Source organism: Nomia melanderi, chromosome 3, assembly GCF_051020985.1.
Source record: "Nomia melanderi isolate GNS246 chromosome 3, iyNomMela1, whole genome shotgun sequence".
Classification (NCBI taxonomy): domain Eukaryota; kingdom Metazoa; phylum Arthropoda; class Insecta; order Hymenoptera; family Halictidae; genus Nomia; species Nomia melanderi.
This window is the reverse complement of record NC_135001.1, coordinates 18763068-18780294: the sequence shown is the minus strand read 5'-3', so window position 1 is coordinate 18780294 and position 17227 is coordinate 18763068. Positions and strand designations below refer to the sequence as shown.

Here is a 17227-nt window from a genome sequence, read left to right as displayed (position 1 = left end):
TCTTACGAAGCACATCTTGCATTTCTAACGTAAATGAAGCTAATATTACATGTCGGCATCGCTACACTAAATTGTTCTGCGTCCGTTTCAAATTTCTTGATTCTTAAGTACCTACTTAAGTTTTGAATAAAATCTATTGAATAAAAATAATGCATTTGTGCAAATTATTTTAATTTTATGTAATTATTAACAGTAGGTTGCAAACAAAAATCTAGTAAATATTAACATGTGTAATTTTAAGCTACAGAAGCTGTACATAATTTTTGATAGCAACTATTCGTTGATATTAACTTCTTCGACAATTACTTTAAAGTAACAATTCACGTTTTTCAATACGAATTGGTCATAACATGTTTATTTTAGGTAGTAATGATGTAATGTTTACAATTACGTGAAACATAAAAAACAATTCATATAACTCCATAAATATAACTAACAACTCAACGTAAACAAATCGGATAATTTCTGAATCTCGTCACGCCATTCTTAATACATTAAATTTATTTCTCACAAATACAAAAATTTTCACATTACAGATCTTTCACGTAAAATACATTAACGAATACACCTTGAAATTACTCTCATTCAAATTAAACGAAAGAATTAAATAGTACATCCACTTTACAGTGTCTCTACACAAAACAAGAAAACGTCTACGTATGTAAATCATTTGCATCGAAGCTGCATAACAAACTCGACTGCTCCTTCCACTTTACAATTCGCCCACAGAAACTGCAAATGCGTCAACGTGCATCCGTCCGAATCATTTTCACCCGAACCATATAACAAAATCAATTCACATCCAAAGCAAGACCCGATGCTCTACAATTCCGAACGTCACTCACTGTACCCGAAAAAAGAGCCGACCAACGAGAGCGCATTCCCCGAAACCCGGTCCCAAGAAATATAAAATCAAAGCAACGGAGCCGCACGGTAGCATAAGCGAGTGCGAGATCCGCGAAACCCGAGCGAAGAGGGGAAGGCAAAGAAAAAACCGGCGAGGGATGAAATCGCGCGGAAAAGAGTAACGTTGAAAAGGGGTACGGTGAAGGAGGGCAGAAAAATTGAGAAGAGAGTAAGAACACGGCGAGGGGGGACCAAGCGAGCGTACAGCGCAAGGGACGGTAAGCAAATATGAACGAGAGGAAGGCAGCGAGGGTGGGACGAGGAGAGCGCGCGTTGCGCGAGAGGGCAAGGATAAACCACTAAAGGGAAGAGCCACCGGGTAAAGACCGAACGTCTGGTCCGGTATAGATAGTCGCGCGGAGGAGGGTGGAACGAGTTCGTGGTAAGTCCACGGAGATGACGGTGGGTGCTGCCACCTGCGTGGAGGGCGTGGCGCTAGTTCTATCGGATGGTAGTCTAACGAGAGCTTTGGCACGCGTCGCACAGCTCCGGGGCAGCAGCGTTCGTATCTGTTCGGGGGGACCGCGCGAGAGCGAGCGAGAGAAATAGAGACAGTGTGACAGAGTGCGGTCGACAGGCGATAGCTGAGCGACGGGGTGGGGGGAGAGGGAGCACGCTAACGGCCGAGTTAGTGGGAGAAGGACAACGGGTGCTCGAGTCCGAGGAAAAGGGACACGGTTAACGCGGTGCACGGGGGCAGGCGGCCGGAGCGTGTACCGAGAGATGGGTGTACGCGCGAGTAGCTGAGAAAAAACGGTCGCTCGTCGGGGAACAGTTTAAAATGTCCGTGGCGGATGAATGAACGGACCGGATCGTACGGTGGTTCGCCGCGATGATACCGATGCTGGCCAAAGTGAGGACGCGGCACGCGTTCGCGCCGCCAAGAACACGATTGACAGCGAGCCCGAGTGTCACGGCAATGACGATCGGGAACGAGGATCAGAGGCGGCAGTGACCATGGCGCCCCTCCTCGCATGTAAACAGTGCTTCACGCTCGACGCACGCCTCGAGAGCAGCAGCGTTCCTGGTGCCGCTACTGTCGTCGCTACCGCAGCCGATGCCGTTTCCCTTGTTTGCACGTCGGTTCCGTACCCGAGACCGATGAACAGCCGCCAGGATCGCCGCCACGCTGATACGATCGTGCCGTGGCTAGACGGTATGGACGGAACGGACGAGTCATGATTCTCGTCCTGCTGCGTTGCCGTTGTCCTCGTCCTCGTCGTCCTCGTCGTCGTCGTTGCCGTCGCCGCCGTCGTCGCCGCGCGAAACCGTTGTGCTGCACCGGAACCAGTGGTTTGTTCGTTTGTTACCCGCCGTCGTCGTCGTCGTCGCCGAAGCCTTGCCGGACTGTGTGTATGCGTGTTCGTGAAGACATTCTATCGAGGCAACCGAGCGACGAACGTGATTGATGCGTCACGCATACGACTCTGCTGCCTAACAAGTGGTAACGAGCGCGAGAAACGAGTACGTTCGAGTTTCGTTTATTGAAATGATCGTTTTCGGTTTCGTCATACTTGTGTTTACCTCGCTTGATTTTCTCGCGTTTCTTTTTCAGTTTCACCCGTCGTTTTCTGTTTGCTTTGATCGTTGCTCTGTTCCGTTCGGTGAGGGATCGTTCCTTGAGTTCGATGGGATCACATGTTACTTGGATGAGGATCCTGAGAACGGCGCTGTTCGAGCGATTCCGTTCGGTCTTCTGATACTCGATACGACGAATGACAGGCACGTCTCTGATATACGCGTGTAACGTTACCCTCGGTTGTTACTCTGTCTGTCATTTTTCCCTTCGGGCGAAGCAGTGGCACACAGTATGGTTCTCCGGAGTTAATTTTACAACGGGGACAGGTGAAATATAATTGTCTGTTGTGCCAGTCACGAGTGATGTTTTCGTTTCCTCGGTCCATACGTGGAACGTTTCGTGGAGGTTATTCGATGATTACGTTTGTGTAATGCCTGTGAACAAACAACCGTTCCACGGGACGAGAATCGAACGACGATTGTAGTTCGCGATAAATTGGAACGTTATTGGTGATGAGTTCAAATGAAATTAAAAATCTACAGAGAGAAATAATTGTTTTTTTTTTAAGTAGTGGATGCATTATGCATTTCACTCGATCCAATGCACCGTGCAGTTTCCGTAATAGGGGTTGATTAACGCTTTACATATTAATGGACCTCTTAATAACTGCACCGAATCAGAAAAAGTTCAATAATTTTGTTTAAAATAATTATACTAAAAGAAAATTAAAGACGATTCGTGCTTACAATTGTAATTACATTCTTGGGAAAATAACTATTAATTATTCATTTAAAAAGAATCTGTTAAATGATCGCTGGTAGGTAAGAGTGTTCGAAAGGAAAGCCGGGTGCAGTATTTGCTTCAGAATGGTTTCTTTTTTTAATGTGCTCACCGTGTTTTGGATTATTTGATTCTTATTTCCTGTATCTTGCAATCTCTAGACAGAAGTATCAATGAAAGAGTTTGTTGTATTTTCGAAAGTACTAACCTCCTTGGAATCTACCCACGAGTGTACGTACATTTCGGGGTACGCGCTGCTACGAGACACCGTCGAGTCGAATGGTCAGGTGGCTCTGCGCAAATCTTTCAAAGACGTCTCTCCCAAGTGTCCTTCGTCCTTTCATTCGCGGATTCATAGTCTCTTTTCTCCTGATATTAATCCCGTTTCCATTGTTTCTTTTTCTTACCTTTCATACATCGAATTATAGCTATTGAATAAAAATTATAATAATTCTATTTTCCGGTTACATTACGCCTTCAATAAAGTCGACAAACTCTTTTACGACGTTTCACGTTTTGCCCTGGCATAAATTTATTAAAATGGTTTTTATTTTGTAAATACCGCCCTGAAAGGTATGTATTTTTTTATTCCTCATTGGAAGTGGTATCGTTTAATCGTGAGTGTGTTCACCTTTTCAGTTCGTTTCAATCGATTGTAAGTTACATATAATTTTTATTTATTTGTATTCATGAGGTTTATAAATAAAATTTCTGCTTACGTAACGTTATTTCATTTTTCCCAATGTTTTCATTTTCAACCCACGCTTGATCACAATCGTGAAATTAAATGATTTAGAACATAATATAATTGGAGTTTACAATTGTTTACTAAGATAATGATAAAATACGTTCAGAAATTTGTGCAGCTGTTCAATATAATAGCACGTTAAACGCTGTGAAAAAACAAAAATTACTTTAAGTTTAACAACGATTTTGTGTTATTTGTAATTTAGTAATTTTTTAGTAAATAAAGTCCATTCTTCAGTGACCTAGTTCAATAAAAAGTAAACGTTAATTAATATGATAGCGCTCGCGACCAGCGTATCAAACTCTTCATGTCTCAAAGTATCAGCGTGAGTAGAGTAAGCGTGCAATGGTCAGACGGGCCATTTAAATTACACAGAATATCAATACCTTTAAATTTTCAACATTATCTTCGATTTCTCTGGTACTTATGTATTAAAAAAGTGATATTATTTTTTACAATTCATGCAATATTTCCTACAGTAAAATATAACTAGTTCATTAACATTGCAACTTGTAACATTAATCTTACCAATAAAAGTACTCAACTTTTGCCAAATGTGATACTTGCTTCCATAAGCTTGCTTACTAACATGTTTCTCATTAATAACATTCGTTATTGTTTATCATTGTTTTAGGCTATTTTCATTAAGTAAGTCGAAGTTTACTCATCCTGCGATCTCATTCACGAATTAACGTTTTGCTTAGCGATACACCTACCAGCTTGCAGAAAATAGTGTTCTCATGTTCCGTATTTATATCTATCACGTGGCGATATATATCTTCGATATTGAATCGGTCTAACATCTGACTAGTTGGTTTTCATTCCATAGAAATCAATATGCTCTTCTACACGCGGACTCGAAGTTTCGGATCAAATGGAGGATCACCTAAATTGTGGCATAAGAGTTTCGGAAGGATCTATGGACTCACGTAGCAATTACAGATCTGTCAGATAAATCCACGCGCGATTGTAGTGCATCGATTAGACAACGTTACACACGTAACGTAACACGTAATAACGTAACGTGCAGTAACAAGGTCTAATATTAACTCTTTTCCATTTGGTCACGAACAAAGTAACTAGTAAATAAATTTCGAATGCCTACTTACCGTTCCGAAAACATTGGGATTTAAAATTACGAACGCCAATTCTTATTGTTAACTTCTGTGCAGCGGCAATATTAATTAGTGCAGAATTTGATGGAATAATCAGAAGAGCAAGACCTAAATAAACATCTTTTTCCTTCTTAAGAACGAAGTGTCCATTCGGTTCAATGTAACATTACTCGACTATTACATTTTATTAATATTTTATTTCTATTCCATTTTATGCATTCTTGTGCAAACACAGAAAACGCATTACATTACACAAGCCTTATTTATTAATTTTCCGATTGTCGCTTTATTGTCGTTTATTTCGAGATCCGTAAACGAATATTTCGAAAAGTATGACAATTAAAGTAATTATAAATTTCGTTTCTACAATTAGAAGAATAGATAATTTCCCAGAACTGGAAGGGTTAATATAAATTATTACGATCCTGTGACAATACATCCTCGCATCTCCCCAGCAGTCGTAAATACTCCATTAATTTCTGTTTCAGACATGTTTGTGGGCTCTTCGAATTACGAAATGGGACGCGAAACGCAGTGAATCGCGCGTTGACGTCCGAAACAGCAAGATCCACGCGAGCACTCGCGCGGTGAAGATCGGTCACGAGGCTCGTTGGTGTCGTCGTGACTTTGTACAGTTGTTCGGTGAAGAGTTCGCTAGTGAATTAAGTCAATTGCAATGGTGTTGCACGAAGCGAAGACCTCCCGCGTTGCCGAATTGAGAAGAAGCTCAGCATCTTTGTGCCACCCTCTCTTGACACGTACACACAGAAGACTGAGGTGTATTATTCCGCACTCGAAACAACATATCGCTTATCCACCATAAGGTAAGTGGCTCTCTTGAATCCGCTGAAAGCGTAAGCTCCGGCAGTTCAGTTTACATTGGTTCGAGCCGTGAACCATTAACGCTTCTGTCTTCGAAGTTTGCATTCCTGTACGGTAAATATATTTAACATCCGTGCAACGTAGTTTGTTCATTCCTACTACATTTACAAGAATACCGTTGAACTCGACGATTTTCACTGTGACCTGTCTTCTTACTTTCTAGTCGATTCAGCGATTAGAATTATACAGTTTTTGTAGCAAGTAATTTAATAGATCTTCGAATCTATTATTGTCTATTTACCAAATATTTTAAGTGAAACGATTAAGTTATTGGAATAAATACATATTTGTTTTATTATTGCAGAATTAGAAATATTGTCTACGTGACATTAATAGATTTTTGAAATTTCTTCAAATTTAGTTGATCGATTTCAAAGTTAATTTCTTCAAAAGTAATTGGAAATCATTTTCGAATAGGTAACATTTTTTGTCGATTGAGTTGTAAAATTAAATATAATGAAAATAATGCATGATAACAGTTACTTCCCAATCATTATAGAGGTTGCAGATTATTTAATTCCATACAACAGATGATATAAAATACTAACAAAATTTTAGAAATTCTAAAGAAAAGGAAGAAACATATTATTTCTGTTTTTTAATAAAATTCTTATTTTCCTTACATGTTCTATTATTTTGTCGTGTTACGTGTTCATACAATTCGTCCTAATTCCTGAAAAACAATATAAATGCGACATCAAAATTATACAGAATTTCTGTAGACTGACTAATTCCTAAAGAGCATTAAAAATGTTTTAAAAAACAAATCCTTTTATTGATCACGAACAGGAAGTGTTTGCCGTATTTAAAAGAAAACAAGAAAAACAGGAGGAACTTCAGTTTTTTTAAACAGCGAACGCATTATAAATGAGTTCAGCATTTGCCTTTGTTATTTATCTGACGCGTACTTAGGTTCGTTGAACCTGCACACTGATTTCCCTTTTCGTGAATAAAACATTTTAGTATAAAGAACCTTGAAACTTTGTAAACTCCAGCGTAATTGCAACACGCATTAAATCTGCGTCACGAAGATTCCGAATTAACTTAATAAGTGCAATTAATCATTTTTCAACTGAACATCTTTTCAAATTTGCTTCACGCGATACATCTTTTGCACGAGATCACCGATATAACTTAAACGTAAACTCTGGCGTTTCTGAAACGTCGAAAACTATCTGTGATTTGTTGAAAATATTCGATATTTCTTTATTGCTATTTTACATCAACCTTATTAATTAATGCTTGACAGTGTAAAGATTCTGTTTCTTAGCTTACATAACTGTGCAGTTGAGCCAAATTAAATAGCCTTTTTAGGACGCAACGAATTCCTTTTTTATTGGCTCGTATCCATAACAAAAAGGAAATGCTTATACGTATTAAATGTAAGTAAAAACAGATGTTAGATTTCTTATGCGTAGTATTGCACTGCTATTAAGTAATAAATACTGGAATATCTAAAGTAAACATTACAGAAAATTATTCCAAATTAAGGCAGGCGAGTGGAATACTTAAAATTACAATAGTATTTCACTGATGTTTTTAATAAATACGATGCTAGAATTTCAAGTATTCATCGGAAAATTAACACTAGGTTTACAGATATTTATTGTACGTTATTCTATTGTTTCTAGAAAAATTGATGTTCGCTCGTTTAGATCTTAAAAATTAAAAGATTAACAATGAATATTTGGAATACATATGCGTATAATTGCATCAATTAAAATCGATTTAAACATTCACCAAATAATGTTAATGATATTCGATATGCTTCAAATTGGCGCATTTCATAAGCTTAGCATAAAGTATAAGTATAATTAACACTGTTCCTACTAAATACTTCACTCTATGCATATAGCATTTACTTATAAAATTCATATTAAAAGCTTATAATTCTGTTCACGCATACGACCCGCTTTGTATCAAGAAGTCGACACATTGACTGTCAAATTAAATTGTTAAATTTCATAAAAATCCAGGTTACATGAAAACAGCGCGCAATGCAAAATGCACAAAGTCCCGTGAAAAGACCACCCAGTTTTATTATTTAAGTAAAACTCTCTGGATGAGTCGGAAAGAAATTTAGCCTACCACTGATTAACACATTACATGCGAACCATTTTGCTCATTTCAACTTATATCGATTACAATCAATTTATTTATTTATTATTCAACATGTGTTCGATATCTTTAATTGCAAGTAGAAATACTTCCAACTCTACGTAAAAGGAATCAAACTTTTACTATTCACACAATATATTAATGAAATAAATAACATTTATTTACCACCACTCGATGGTACACAAAATGGTATTAGATGTAGATACGCCTGCCACATATAATGTGTCACCACTAGCAAATGTACAATCCGACAAGGTTGTAGTTAATAAACTGTCATATTTAAAAAGAATTGCAAATTTGCAATAAATAATGTAATAGCAAATCATTTATATTATCTTCGATTCTGTAAATTACTTGTATTTCTTAAAACATTCTCTCTTTCCCATTTTTATGCAATAATTCAATAAACATTTCGCACTTCTTACATTTGCGGATTACATACTGCGTGCATTTTATCTTGTGCACTTTCGTCTGTCAACGGAAATCTCAATCTGGAAAAGAGCAATCGTCTCAATAACAGAAACCGAGACAATATTTCTCATCTGCTTCCTTAACCATCTCGCATTCCGCGTCTACAATAAGATTTACTTCGCTGAACGTGTAACCGAGAGAAAATATTTTCAAATCTAGCCAAGAAATCACGTGGCCCGAATTCGGACGACGCGACGGTTACAATGTTCCAAAAATAACTCCGCGAAAGTAACGATAAGAATTCAAAGGCGTCTCATAATTCCACCGGGTATCGTACGTTCGCGTTCCCCTCGAATTCCAGAAAACTCGCGGTCGTGTGCAACGAGCCGGGGAATTAAAAAATTAATTGCGGCATGCGATCTTAGTGTATTACCATTTACCTGTTGCACGTTCGTGACGACGTGTAAAAAGACGTGCCGCGGCGGCCGGGCCAGTCCCGCGAGCGACGCGAGTCACGTTCCTCGGCCGTTTCCTTCTTCGCTTTCGTTTCGCTTCGGACGGATCGCGCGGCCATCGATCAATGACAGCCAACGTTCGACCGATAGATTGACCGTCGCCGCATCGGGAATATGTCCGACACGCCTGTAACGGTGTGCACCGGTCAGCCAATCGAACGATATTTGTTAATCGTTGCAACGCTGTTACACGGCAAACAACGCGGCCACCGGTTTGCTTGGTTAACATCGTTTGCGCGGAAGTAATATTTACTTTCGCCCGGCGAGCCCAGCTTTAAGCGCGATTATAGGCTGCAAGGGCAAGACTTTATTTTTATCCCCTTGCATCAGATCGTAATCCGGGTAATGGGGACTTTCCGGGTCTCGCAACCCTTCTGGTGTATGCGCACTGAAACGCTGTCGCGGTCGGTTTCATGTGCCTCCGTGTCCCCGTGACGCGCGACTCCGTTCGCGACGGTAAATTCGTGATTATCTTGTTCAACTTCAGGGCGAAGTTACAATCGCGGTAAGAAGCTTCGTAACCTATTCCAATATAAAGATCGTAATGTATTTTGATCTATCATTATTTAATTTCGACGATATTGATGTGAAACGTTGAGTATTTTAAGAAATTTGAATTTCAAACAGTAACGCATTTACTAGTTACTTTCGTGAAAGTAATAACTACATCATTAGTAATTATATGATTAACCGGTTAACTGTGGAATTTAGAAAAATCTCTCGTTTTGTGTAATAAAATAAAAAAATGAAGTATGTACTCGTTGAACGCAGGACGAATGCACCTAGAATTACATGTTTCTTTGAAAAAATAAATAATTCGTCGTATAAAGAATTAGTATCGGACTATCTCACGGCGTACTTTTAATTCCCTTGAAATGAATCGTGAGATCCAATGCTCGTTCAATAAATTAACGTTGCCGAAGCTTGTTCGAAAGAGGTTGAAAATAAGATTGACGGACGGCACACGTGGTAGTAGTATAACTGAATTTATTGCCGGTTCACTGTCGAACCGGGATTGACCGTCTCGATCGTTGGAGACGGCGAGACGATTTTTACCAATTCGGGAAACGACACTGGTAGGGGGTTACGATTATGGTGAGGATTTTTTTTTAATCATAGTGTTCTACAAATGTAGAAACCGTCTAGCAGATTTCTTTACCATTAATTTTACCGAAGATGTCAAAAACACCTTTTGAAATTTTAACTTAACCCTTTGAACTCTGTAGGCTCCAATATTGCACCAGTTGTAATATTAAATATTTTAATGAATCTTAAAGAAACTACCCTAAAATTATTCAATTTTCCACAAATTCAAATTTTGTACTAAGAAGGAACATAAAAGACCGAAGAAATGTTACAGCATTTTTCATTTTCGTTAATACTATAAAAATTAGTTACAGTTGCTGATATATTACAAAACAACCTGGAGTGCTAAGGGTTAAAATTATTTTCTCAGTTTAATCACTTTTCCTGAATTGAATTTTAGACATTTCCTGCAGTTAATTTTATAATCGTCTTTGAAAAAATTTAAAAGTCAGTTCAAAATATATGACTAAACTAGGAATATAATTTTCAGTTAAAATTTCAAAAGGTGTCTTTTGACCTCAAAGGCGAAATCACTTCTCTGCTTTGTATCTTCGTATTTTCTTTTCAATTTGGTATTAATTGATTAGCAGTCAATGATTGGGGTAAAATTGTCGTTACATGTAATTCACAATTATAATACGAAATCGATTCAGTCGATTGAAATTTTCCAATGAAAGTAAATTTAAGCCTGTCATAGATCGAATCGTAATCTGAGATTGATAGTGAAAAATTTCATTTCAAGCTTAATACTGAACTTTGCCTCTGCAACACGGTAAGTGCGAAACCAAGGATGTATCAATCGAGTGGCGTTTATACTGGAGATGTTACTAATGAATATCGATAAACTGTCGATAACTTATTAATAGGTATTGATATATCAATAATATCGTTTCGACGGCGGTAAGCAGAGTTGAAGTCGTAGAAGTTTCTACTTTCAGACGTGGAATCTGCCTATGAAAGTAGAGTAACTTCAATGTTGTAGAAGGATTACAATAATTAAAACACACCACAAAGTCTGGATCATATCTTTAAATGAATATATATTTAAAATATAATAAAATCAAATAAGGAGACTCAGGAGCAAATAATTTCGATACACACGAGCGTTCGTATCGGCGACAGTATTCCGAATCCTAAAATCAAAACAAGGACCCTCTTCAAATTTTCTTTATGTTTCTAATTGCTCTAATGCTCTATTTATTCACTTAGACTCTAATTTATAACCTACACTATATTACACTGGAATGTCAACATAAATAGGTAGACGTGCACTCCTCGATTTGTACAAATCGTCTATAGACACATTATTCTATTAAAAATTTCATAATAAGTACTCTGGTAATGTCATCTAATTTCGAAATAGAATACGTAAGCCTCGTTGAACGATATATAACCATGGTACAATGATTCATCATTATAACGGATTTAATTGATTAGAACGCGTTCGTAATAGTCGTAAAGGTTAAACGTTTGTATTCAAATTATTATGTAACCGATCTGAGAGCTCACGTATTTGAAATAACAGAAGGATGACGCAACGAAAGACTTCCGGTGGATTCGAATGCAAAAAATATTTCTTTAGATTACGCGAAATGTACCATTTTCATGATTTTTTTGATGTTACGACCAATATAAAATGTAACAAAGATATCTCTCGATTACGTGGTAACAGATATTTAAAACGGTAAATTTTACGAAGCCGCGAAACAAATGGTCACTGATTTACCGCTGGAGACATCTATTAATCCAAAACGTTTGCAAACGTTTACATGCACTTCGGGCTGGCGTATATTTATTTTACTTGCACATACCGGTTTATTTGCTGTTGCTTGTTTACAGATGTAACTGATAATTCGTTTTTTATTCCCTGTTTGCTCAGAAAGACTCGTGCACTGTGAACTGTCAGATAATGTTATTTTTTGTTATATAAATATTGATATTGCATATGTTACTTTTATCATATTTTAAGAACCACTTGTGAAAGTGGCATCTAAGCAGACGCTTGCACTTTGAGTGAACGTTTCATTTCAAGTTATGAAAAATATTGGACATGTATTCAAGATTATGGTTGCCTTTATTTATTTATAACCCTTAACAGCCGAAAAACTTCACTATGCGGAAATGTAAGAAATTTTGTTTTCGTTTTTTATTCATTAGTTATAACTTCCTTCAGTTTGACGTATATTTTATACCTTTTTGTATAATGTTTTCTCTATATTTATCGAATGTTTTAATACTGGTGCGGTGAATATTACTAAAAAGTTATCGATCGTTGAGGATTGATTGATAATTTGAAGTCGGAAATAGTTTTTCGTAGACAAAACATTCCACAATGGAATTTAGAGGTACAGTAGAAAAATTGATTCAATGATTATAATCTTCTTTTATTTATATTCTGCATTTTACATTATGAACAGAAATGTATACAAAAAAATAATCATAACAGTAGCATTCTATACTGTTTAAGCTAACGTAAAGAGTTTTCAAAATATTTTCTATCTCTTAACGTTTCTTGTTATGAATAAATATTAACTGCTTACGTTAGCTTACACAGTGTAAAATGTTATTGTCACGATTATGATTTTGTATACTTTATTGTTCATAATGTAAACGAAGAATTCTAAGAAAATTTTAATCATTGAAACAGTTTTGCAATTCACTGTGAATAATTACTGCGCGTGACATTTACGTATACGTCGCATAGTTACTTCCGTTATTGTCCGCAGAGTGTAATGCCGTGTCTAACCAGTTTTGAGTAGAATAACAGGCTCCCGGCAGCCATGTTGCGCTTGACGGAACGTGATTAGGAGCTTATAGATACAATGTACACACTAACCAAAATTTTAGTATATTCCATGAAAATTAATTTGTAAATATAATTTATGCGCGTGTGTACTTTCTATTCTTTTTAAATAAGAGTACACTCCCGGTTAATACAGTTAATAGTTAATCCCGCAAATCTAAACGAATTTCATTTTTTACTTTAATAATTGGAGGTTATATTGTGATCAACTTCTTAACTTGTTTTAATCGAAATAATATAAAAATATTTTTTTTCTACATATTTACCATCCGACACTATTCAAGTGTCATGTTATATCGATGTTACTATATTTGGTTTTTTAATACAATTTAAATTAAATTTCAATGTCCTTTTTACTCCACGTTTGTCCTACGACACCTACCATTTAAATATACGAAATGTTTTTTCCATCGTCAGAACTAAAAGATATTAGACAGCTTATTTTAAAAGAGATATCATATATTTATCTAGGGTGGCCAATATAAATGGGAATACTTAGCGTCGTGTATCGGAACTTTTTGGAACAGAATTATTCTGTTATACGAAGTGCATGTATTTACGGATAAAATATTCTTACAGTGATTTTTATAGAAATTTTAACATTATATTTAACAAAATTTTAAGTGATAAATACCTTTTAAACTGAAACCACAATTTCTGATTCCCTGTTATGCAGAAACTGTACCCATATTTCGAATGACACACATTATCATCCTCGAATTTAGAGGATGCTTTAATATGTTTAAGTAACCCCATTTATCTTCATTCTCGCCTATAAGCCCTAAATTTCCGGTACCATTAGCCAAAATACACACCCAGACCATTCTCCTACATTCCTCCTCGAAATTCGATAGCTACCCGGCGATTTTTGATGTTCATTTCATTATTTGAGTTCCCTCGTACTGTAATCAAACGTAAACAATTGGAAGTCTAATTTACCATTAACACTAGGTTTACCGACATTTCTAGTATACCTGTTTCTACCGACACGTGTCAATTGGAGCCATGAATAAAATCACACATTTCCATGAAACAACTTAAAAATGTCATAATCACACACAATGATCTTATAAATGAAACTATGATATGTATAGATAAAAATCAGTGCAAGTAACAGAAAGAAAATGTAAATTTCTGTAATTTCAGAGAATAAAATTCTTGCTTGAATATTACATTGCTATCTCTAACTGTTTTTAATTTCGTTGCACACGAGCGCATAAAATTTCATTGTCACCTGTGTTTACGCGTAATTAATGCAAATAGAATGTAAATAATTTCGCGTGATCTTTCCATACTCTCGAAGTAAACTGTACAGCTTGTCGAATTTTCTTCAGACAATTACCCGCGCAAGTATCTGATCTCGTTACTATGATATTCGGGGCTAGTGATTCGGAAGTAAAGGGGTGGCAAACAAGACGCGAGACAAGGATGCAGCTGAATGGAAGATTGATTGATCGCATTAATTCGCTATGCAACGGATCATCGATATTCTTCTCGCGTGACGGGAGAGAAATCAGACGCGCGACGTTCTCCACGTGACAAAAATTTCTTGCGAAAACGGAGAGACCATTTGCTTAATACTACCCGGTAACCCTTTGTCCTACAACAACGAGTGAGTCAAGATTTTCAACATGATTCAACAAATGTATATATTACTCAGTTCATTCGAGTGCAAAGTAAATATTATTCCTCTGTAATCAACTATTATACTTCAAAGGAAATACAGGCATAACATATGCTTAGAATTTTTCTATTTTTCCAATAAATTATTAATGACAAAGTGGTTGATCAGAGTTCTGAAAGAAATCGTAGGCCAAGGGGTGAAATGACGATCCGCTTGTCAGTATTCCGGGGGTAAACGGACAAGAGAAGTTTCCCAAAGGGATTATAAATGCCTCGCAAAGCGTAACTCGGCACGTCATTCTCTTAGCCATTCTGGAATACGTTTAATTAATTGGTTATTTCGCAATAATGACTGATACTGTCTTAGATCACGGAACTTTAATGCTCAGAAATAAAAAGCACATCAGTGGAATTAATGCGATTACAAATATGCTATAGACGTTTATTTAAATGATGATAATTTATATATTTTTCGTTGTCAACGCAAACTTCTTTTTAAATATCTTTTCTTTTTATTCGCGTTTATTCAAAACAACGCATACACGCACACTACATCTGTACATATACACGCACATCCATGAAGTTTACATCAATATTAACCTACGCGTCTACAACGCTGAACATCATAATGGAGTTTCGTCACACACATGGCATTCAGAGTCTAATTTAATTAACAAATACCACGTTTTGTGAAAATTGGATAAAAAAGAAACAAAGGTCATCAGTCTTAGGGGAAAAAATCCTATTCCGATGATTTTTAATTTATACCACTGATTCTCAACATGCCGATTAATTGCTGTTCATTTGGTAAGTTTTTATTTTGCATTTTTTTATCATTCCGTTGATTATAGTGTATTCCGATGAATCTGTTACTCATGGAACGGATGTTTGTGTTTGAAATTATTCTCTTCTTTCCCTAACGAAGCAGTATGGGAATACGATAACTGCGTTATCACACGGTAAAATCATCTAACATGTATAACCGAATTATCACAGTGTGTCTCACGCACGCGACGTAATCCATTTATTCTCAACTGGAACTCCTAAACTGAATGGTGGCGAGTAGCCACTCAATTATGTGTGTAAACTGCAGGTGTTTACGCGTATGCAGCATACGCGACCTGCGAGCCGTAATAAAATTGATACTTTGATTGTACAAACGGAACACGGACTTGCAGTTTGTTTACCGTAAATATATGGTATATCGATGCCGACACTTAATATCAAACCGTTGACAACACTAATATAAATAGTGTTCTAACCTTTTGTGCTGGAAATTAATTCAGAGATTTGTACAAATTCTCAGGCGAAGAATTTTGTTTGTGACTATTTTACGCAGATGTGTACATGAATTTTGTTTATTGATAATTTTGTATAAAGTGATACATTCAAGACTATTGATGTGTATAAGACGTCACTGACAATTTTTGAACGCAAACGTCTCGACGTGCGTGGGACGTCTGTCCAGCGCAAGAGGGTTGCGTGGTCGTCGCTGAGATATTTTAATTATTTCTTAACCCTCTATGGGCCGAATTTTTGTTCATGATTATAACAAAATCTATACAGTACAGAATTAATAAATATTCACATATGAATACGAATTAACAATGTATTCAATAGTTTCAATAATTTCATTAAACGTTTCATTAAACAAAATAATGACATTGAACTGTCACGCCTGAGGGTATAAAAGTTCAAGTTAACTGATTACTTAATTTTATTCACCACTTTGCCGTGCAACATGAAATAATTCAACAAGATGCCACTATATTAATATGTGACTTCAAAGTTACATGGGCCTGCAGAGGGTTAAATGAAAAAGAAATATCTACGATAACATGTATTATTTAAAAAATGAATAAATAACACGAAAGATTTATTCTTTATTCATCACAAATAATAACGTTCCATTCAAAACTATATTCAAAAGTTTTTACACATATTTTTAATATAATTATGTATGGTATGAAAGTCTTTAATGCCCAAAAGTAGAAAAAATCAATTATATCTGTTAGAAGTGGGCTAGTTCTATTCACAGGTGACAATGTACATCTGATTTTGATTCTATAAAAAAAGACGTATCAACGCATTCTCTTCGTTAAAGCAGCAAAGTTATGAATGGAATCAATAAGGCGAAGCTCGTGATGGAAGCTTCACGGAATACGGAAGATAACAGAATCCCTGGAAATTGCAATCACGTGTATCTTGTATTTACCCACGCCTCACGAGCTCGACGGCGATTTACTGAAAGCAGTATTTACGGTTCCCTCTAGCGCGCCGACTTTCACCTTTTGACTAATGTCTAGTGATTGTTCGGCGGAAGGATTTTCTTCGAACTCGTTGTAAGATCACGATATGCTCGGAGGATCTATTTTGAGACGTTGATTCTTTCTTCAGCCGTCCTCGGCTGGAAATGTTAGATAGAAATCGTGAACATGATTACTTATAAGCAATACTATTACTATAGTATTATTATATTATAAGTTAATAAATAATAGTATAGTATTACTGTATTATTACTACACTATTCCTACATATTGTAGTAATACTACAACGTTTCTATAATTTTCAACGCCGTTACGTCCGTGTAATCTATTTCGATTTGATCGAGTTTCTACTTTATTACGGACTTTGTTATCAATGTTTCAGAATTACTTTACAAATTTGAAAGATCGCATTTCATTGAAAAGAATAGTAACGAAGAAATAAGTGCTCTCATAT

At 36.5% G+C, this 17227-nt stretch overlaps 1 protein-coding gene across 7 annotated transcripts in view; it reads left to right on the top strand.

The window, feature by feature from the left end:
* The first annotated feature begins 1181 nt into the window (after nucleotides 1-1181).
* Nucleotides 1182-17227, top strand: part of LOC116429241 (popeye domain-containing protein 1-like) — a 99381-nt gene continuing 83335 nt past the window's right edge. For 2 of the 7 annotated variants that reach the window (XM_076365570.1, XM_031981972.2), the window contains exons 1-2: nucleotides 2839-3778; nucleotides 5557-5892. The gene's annotated coding sequence lies outside the window, so the exon portion shown is untranslated. Of the gene's footprint in view, nucleotides 2371-2461; nucleotides 2752-2838; nucleotides 3779-5448; nucleotides 5472-5556; nucleotides 5893-17227 lie in introns of those variants that run through there. The other 5 variants (XM_031981971.2, XM_076365571.1, XM_031981970.2 and 2 more) reach the window with 5 other exon arrangements.